Genomic DNA, 7,465 nt, shown 5'->3' with positions numbered 1-7,465 from the left:
TAACTTATATGTAGCAGGAAAAAAGAATCCCAAGTTCTTTGTCAGGTTTTCAAATCCCCAAAGTGCTGAATAGTCCATTTCTACGAAAAATAAATACATGAAATGAATTTGTGTGACTTGTAGTTCTTGCATTCCACTATTAACAATTGTAATAATACCACTTTCTCAAGTTTCAGTGTTCAAGTAGTACAAGGGACTATCATGGTTTGGCATGAGCTGCTGAGTTAAGTATTGCTGGCTTGCACATTCCTGTTGGTTATATTGTAATCTTTACCTCCACTGGAAAATATGTCCTATTTTGAGTACTCATTTCAGGCTCTTGGCTTTATGCCTTTCAAACAATGAAACATGCTAGTTTTCTTTAATTTCAAACCTCTATGTCAAAGAACTAATAGCTTTTTAAAAAATATTTTTACAGTAGTGACTTTTGCTGTGAAGACTCTTTGGTGACTTTCATGAACTTTGAGCTTAAAAACTGGTATGACTACACAAGCTGGAGTTCAGCTACAGAAAATACCCACATCTAATAAGCTATTTGAAGGAACGAGCACTTGATTTAAGGTTTTCTTCTTTAAGATGCTACCTATTAATCAGTGGTAATTTCTAAAATAATTTTGACTTAAGCAATTCAAACCATTCTTTGAACATAGCCTTAGCTCCTGTTCAGTCTTTGTTTTTGTTTCTTGCCTCTGGCTCAGAGCAGTATGAGTGCATTGCATGAGGCAAAGGAGCTCTTCATGTTTTGGTGACTTTTATAGCTGATTTTTGTAAAGATATCTGCAGTGATATCCTCTTTACTGGAATAAATAGTTTCATGTTAGAGTTCTGTTGATGTTTTGAAGGACCACTCCAGTGTGAGTGTTATCTCACTAGATAATACGGTCTAAGGAATCTGAGTAATCAACGAGTTCTCTCATGTGTGAAAGCAGGGTTTGGATATTGGGTGGAAAACTCTTGATGTCTCTGCAGAAAAAGATGGGTCTGATGGATAGGGGTTTGAAAACAAATCTGAAAACAAATCCATAACTGTGAACACTAAATGTCTGGATAAGTAATTTGCCTGGTAACATAACTCCATGTAATTTTTCTGCTGCAAGCCAGGTTTCATGGAGGGGTTGATGGGCATGTGGCAACACTGTTCTGTCCTGTTCTCCTGCTGTGCAGCTCTACTGAAGTTATAGACACCAGGGCACAGAAATTGGGAAGGCACACCATAGGTGTGTGCCTGCAGAACTTCCAGGAAAACCTTTACTGGGAAACCCACAAGTGTGGTACATCCCTGAAGCTGCTGATGGTGATGCATGGGTGCAGACAGGCGGAGCTGCAGGGCTGCAATCTCCCTGAGGCTGGAGAGGTGTGGTGCGATAGCTCTGGGGACTGGAGTCCTTCAGTGGCAGGGTCTGTAGGGTGCTCAGAGTGGGATGCTGGGGAGGAGGTGTTGCCCTTTGATGTGGGGGAGTGGCAGGATTGCAGGGAGCTCTGCCTTGGGGCGCACCACCAGCCATTTGAGAGTGCAGGCTCAGGAGTGCTGGGTGGTTTTACAGGTGCTGCTGCAGACCATCTGGGTGGGAAGAAGCAGCACACAAGGCCTTCAAACAGCAGGAGGGAGGCTCCTGTTTGCAGTTGATCCCCATGGAGGAGTTTAACCCCTCTGTTCCCTGCTGGGACAAGAGCCTGGCAGCACACAAGCCATGGAGGAGGTTTCTGGAATGCTTTCTGTGACAGCTTCCACACAGGTGATCAAGGGACCCAGCAGGTTTGCTGGGCTTTTGCCTTGCTTGCAAGGAAAAATTATTCATGAATGTGAAGATGGAGGGCAGCCATTGAGAGGGACCCTGGCCAGCTGAAGAAGTGGCCCAAAGGAATTCCATGAAGTTCATTGAAAAGGGAACGCAAAGTGCTTCTCCAGGGGAGAAAGCTGTCACAGGTTGGGACCTGACATTCTGTGCAGCCCTGGTGAGACACATCAGGAGTGCAGGGTCCAGCCCTGGTTCCCCAGTGGCAGAGAGACATGAGCATTCTGGAACAAATCCAGCAAAGGGCCACCGTGTTCTGAGGGACTGGAGGGGAGGCTGAGACGTCTGGGATTGCTTAGCTTTAATCTTGAGAAGGCACAGGGAGCACCGTTTCAATTGTGTGTGTCAGGGGATAGAAGCAGATGGAGCCAGAGTCTTCTCAGTGGTGCCTAATGACAGGACAAGCAGAAAAAAATGTCATCTTAGGACTTTTCCTCTTTTTGTGAAAAGGAAATAATCCATAAAATCTGGAGGCTTTCCAGTTTTTGTAATGTTCAGTGCTGAAGTGAGGTCACTGCTGTCTTTTTTGGACAGCAAAGGAGTTAAAGAATTCTTAACTGCAGTTTCAGTTGTTGAGTTCAAATACTAAATCTGAGATTGGGCTATTATATTAAAGCACAGTGTCAGGTATTGGAGATTACTGAAAATACATTTTTAGGTAAATCCTTGCTCAGACAGCAGTATTAAAAATACGAATTTGCAGCCTGAAGCATTCTCCATAGTTGATAAAATTGTGACTGAGTTAGGGGTCAATTTGCCTTCCTCAGAGCATTGAGAAACATCTGCTGGGAAAACTGGTCTGTAGACCCCATCTTTGGCAATCCTGGTAGGATTTGGTTGTGCTGGCCCCCAGGGAGATCCCTGCAGGAAGGGAAGATGCTGGCTGGATCAGGCACTGCTGCCAGGGCAGCTCTTGGTTCTCATGCACACGAGGGGTGCTGGGGGCTGTGTCTGGCTGCACATTGAGGTGTTGGGGTGCTCTGGCCCACAGGAGCACAGCTGGAGGCTCCCTGCAGCCTGGCTGGGTGAGCTGGGACACAGATCTGCCCTGGCAGCACCTGGGTGCTGCTGCTTTGCTGCCTTCAGGCAGCTTTTGCGATGCTGGTCCTACAAGGGTGTAGCTGTGGTTATCTCTGGGAGCCTCCCACCTGCTGGGGTTTGCTGGGGCTCTCTCAGGGTTGGCTCCAGGGATGGATAAACTAACTGGGTGCTCAGGGGCCGAGCAGTGGGAGCTGCCCATGGGCTGCATGGCCTGGCTGGCCCCAGGGGTGCATTCAGGGATGCTGTGCTCTGGGTTACACCACATCCTCCTGAGCTTTGTGTTCCTGCTGCTGGTATGTGAGCAAGCTGTGAAAACAGGACCTGGGAGTGCAGCTGGGCTTGGAGCACAGTCCTGTTATCTCTGCTGCTTGGATTCTCTTGTGTAAACCACAGAAGGACATGTTGCTCAATTTATCCTTCCTGGAAGTGCCTTCTTTGCACATGTGAGTGACAACAAACAGGAAATAACTTGTTCTTTAGCTTTCTTTCCCTTTGAGGGTGAAAAGTTTTTAAGAAATATATTTGTAAATGTATCACTTGTGGTGAGAAAGACAATAATAGATGATGCATTTAAAAGGCATGAGATTTCCAGTCATTCTGACTACCTCCCAAATGGCCAGCTGCCAGCAGCTGTGCCTTGAATTTGGCATCTTGAGATCAACAGTTTAGAAATGCTGTGGAGTAAAGCTCCTTTTTTATTGCTTAGATTTATTTTTTTTAATTGCCCAGGTTGATATATCCTAAACCTTTAAAGATTAGATTTTGTCCCATTCCTTTATGGGCTGTGAACTTTGGGGCACACTGGTGGCTTGGGGAGGTGCTTTCCAGGCCACCCACACAATCTGCCATCTGAAGATGTAGTTAGCCCTTGATAAGTGATAGTTTTGTATGCAGCTAAACGTTTTAGTCATTTCTAGAAGGGCTCCAATGCAGCCTGGTAGAAATTTTACTGGACTGGGAGGAATATTCTCTGGTTTACTGCTTTTGAGACACTGAAAAAATTGCTTTTCTTTGCCCCATCTGATTTGACTGCTGAGCCTTTTCCCAGAGGTAGGAAGCTGGTCAGTGTAGCTGGTGCAAGCCACAAGGCAGCTGCATTCCCTATTCTGATGCAATTCCAGGGCTTGCCTGGTGTGTAAAGGTTGCAATAAAACTTGTGAAAAATGCTCCTTGTGTATAAAACTTGATAAACTTGTATGGAGAAGCCTTTTCTCAGATATTAATGTATGAAAATAGTGATTCCCCATTCCTCTTTTAGCTCTTTGCTTGTTGGGAACATGTGTAGCTGCAAGTGAGACATGAGCAATCAATTTTCCATTTACTGAACTTCTCCCAGGCCAGGTCTGGGAGGTTTTGCAAAATATTGGTTCCATTTTCTCTTAGAACTATGTGATATGAATCAGGTCTGTAAGAATGGTTTTTGAGGAAAAATAAGCAGCAATCATGGTGCTTATGTGGTTATTGCCAGGCTTGCAGTATGTAGATGCTGAGGAATGTTTATTACACTGGGGTTTTATAGGTACTTCTTCTCCCTCACCTCATAGAAAAGGGTTTCTGGTTGGTTGGTTTTCCTGTGTGCCTGCCCAACAGGTTAAGAAGCTATGGGTTGATAATTCTTTTATGACTTTCAGCCCTTCTCTACAGCGTTTTAACTTGCAAAAACAACTTCTATTTGTAGGAGTTAGAATGGCACAGGATTTTGATTGGGCTGCTAAGATATTAAAGAGGTTTTGAAAGCAAAAAACTATAAATAAGAGTGCCAAGGAAAGAAAAAACAAAGCCTCATTCCAGATCATTCAAGTGAAATATATCTGCAAGTTCAAATTATGTACTTGAAAAGATTGAGCTATGTGTTTTCTCACTTACTTGGCACAAAGTCTGTGTAAAAGCTTGAATGATTGTCCATACTAGTGATGAGATGACAAGCAGAACAAACCCAAAATACCATTCTGCTGCTTGTGGAACAGCTCAGATCATGGGCTTCATCTGTTTAAACTTTATTCTTGGAGAGGAATTATGCTAGATTTCCTTGTGAGGAGAACTTGCAACATTTTTATAATCAAACTGAGCTAAATGGTCTCCAGTACAACATATCTGAAAATCAGTATTAAGCCAAATAAATCTGGTCTGAATGAAGCCATGTTAAAAGATAACTGGAGGGGGAAATTGGTAACACTAATGATTTATCCTGTTGTTTTGAAGTGCTGCTTTTGTTTTCTGGAACATGTACACATATCTGTGCTGTTCTTAGCTCACACATCCCAGAGTGGGTCAGGAAAGGAGCACAGGGGGTCACTGGTGCTGCCTCCCTGCTCATCCTGGAGCACCTGGCACAGAGCTGTGTCCAGCTGGGTCTGGAACATCTCCAGGGAGGGAGGCTCCACACCCTCTCTGGGCTGTCCCAGTGCTCGGTCGCTGCACTGGAAGGAAGTTCTGCCTCATGTGCAGATGGAACTTCCTGGGCTTAACCTCATGACATTGTCTCTTGTTCTACCTTGCTATACAAACCTTGAAATTTTTTTATTGTTTTGATAGTCTAAAGTTCCATGGTGAGGTTGCCACATATACCAAAATTTTAAATATATTTTTGCCTCTTTCTTTTTTGTTTATAAACCATTTTTTAATTCTACATACAGGTGATGATTTTTTTTTTATATTTTAAGCAAACTTTGGTTTGGGGAATCTGTGTTACCACTCTGAATTAGTGGTTTAACCTTTAAGTATGCCTTCTACCTTATTGCAAATCACTTTGTATGAATGGAGAGCTTTGATTATGTCTATTTTCATTGGCTCTGTTCTGTTCAGTCTGTGCCTGTAATAAATTTATGGCAGTTGAATATGTAAGATTGGTAAATTAAAACCAAGCATCTTGAGAGATGGAAAAATGAAATTTATAATTCCAAAATAAATATTAAGTCCATTATAAGTGATGCAGTGAAACATTTTTGTTTAGTTTCATTAATGTCTTCTAAAGATATTCCCCATGTTCTTTATGGTGAGATTGTGTTCCTTGAGGGTGTATAAACTGGGATGCAGAGTAATTAAACCAGGAGCTTTGTTGTAAAGGAATTGTTGTGCAGAACATTCCACTGTGGTACAGAGCCACGATGAGTGAAAGATGAGCTATGTGCTGAACAGAAAGGGGTTAAAATCACCTGTGTTAAAACCACGTCTCTGGGTGTGTAATACTTACATTTAAGTGGAAAAACACACATGTATTTATGTGTAATTGAAATGAAGGATACATTTGCATGTCACCCTTGCTGGGATATGGAAATCCTTTTCATGGAAGGAATATGAGACTTGGTGTCCCTTTCTCAGGATGTGTAAGCACATCCATGGGTGAGAAGTACTACAGAGCAGTGAAATATTAAATTACATTAGATGGCCTTTGTTTATATGCAGCTGGAGCAGGTAAAATAGCAATGATTTAAAGAGTCTGGATGTGGAATACATTTTTTAAATACTGTTTTATATAGTGGAAAAGAATCCGGGTACGTCTTTGGTTCTTTAGTTAAACAAACACAAGTGCTGTTTTTGCTTAGTAAATTTGCTTCCGGAGTGTGTATAAAATAGTGGATAAGAGAGAAGCTGTTTCTAATCTGTTCCATGTGCAGAAACAGTGAATAAATTTGATCAAATCTTTAGTTCTTTATAAGCAATTCCTTTTTGAAATAAGAACATATTCTGCAGAATTTTCTTTTCTTCCTCTGTGTGGAAGACATTACCCTCATTAGAGTGCAGAATACATGGACTCTCAATATGTGTGAAATTTTTCAATGCACTAAACAATTGGACATGCAATCATGTTTTCTGGGTTGCTTAGCAGCACTCAGGTTTTTTACTTTAAGTGGTCTTCAGTGACATCTTTAGATTGTTCAGAGACTTGGCAGAAATAAAAAAAGTCATTCCAGTGTTTGAGACATGAGGAATCGTTTAAGCTGTGGAAAAAAAAAAGAGCAGGGTATTGCAAAGTTTTGTATGTATTTAAACATTTACAAAACTTTATATTTGTGTTCTTGTAAATGTTTGGGGGAAGTGAGTGCTAGAAAATTATTCTGCTGGATTTTAAGTATAGTTTTAGGTATTTTTCACCTGAAAGGTGCAAACTTAGACAACAGATGAATTTTACCTTTACAAAGGCTATATAATTTAATTTAATATTTCACCACTCTATAGCACTTCTCACCCATGGATGTGCTTACTCATCCTGAAAAAGGGACACCAAGTCTCATATTCCTTCAACTGAAGTTTTTTTAAATTGGTTTATATGTCATTGGAATTATGTTTTCTTTGTTTATGTAGAGAGCTGAGGCTTCCTAGTGTTTTGACTTGAGAATATAATGCAAATCAATTAAAATGTAAAATGCTAATACACTTTTTTTCCTTAGAGGATAGCAGCAGAGGATAGCAGCTGCATATTTACAGGAATCTTTTCATTGAGTGTCTCTCCTGTATCACTGCAGAGCTTCTGTTGGCACTGCCTTCCCTCTAGGCTTGAACAACCAGCAGAAAATTTGAGACTGGTTTTAATAATGTGTTAAAGAATTAAGTGCTGTCAGCTTCGTGCTACAGCCCTGTGCTGCCTGAGGCTGCTTTTGGTGTCTCTTTCTCTGCTCCTGCTTTCT

Source organism: Geospiza fortis, unplaced genomic scaffold (assembly GCF_000277835.1).
Source record: "Geospiza fortis unplaced genomic scaffold, GeoFor_1.0 scaffold92, whole genome shotgun sequence".
Lineage (NCBI taxonomy): Eukaryota > Metazoa > Chordata > Aves > Passeriformes > Thraupidae > Geospiza > Geospiza fortis.
The sequence above is the reverse complement of the archived record's forward strand: the minus strand, read 5'-3'. Positions refer to the sequence as shown.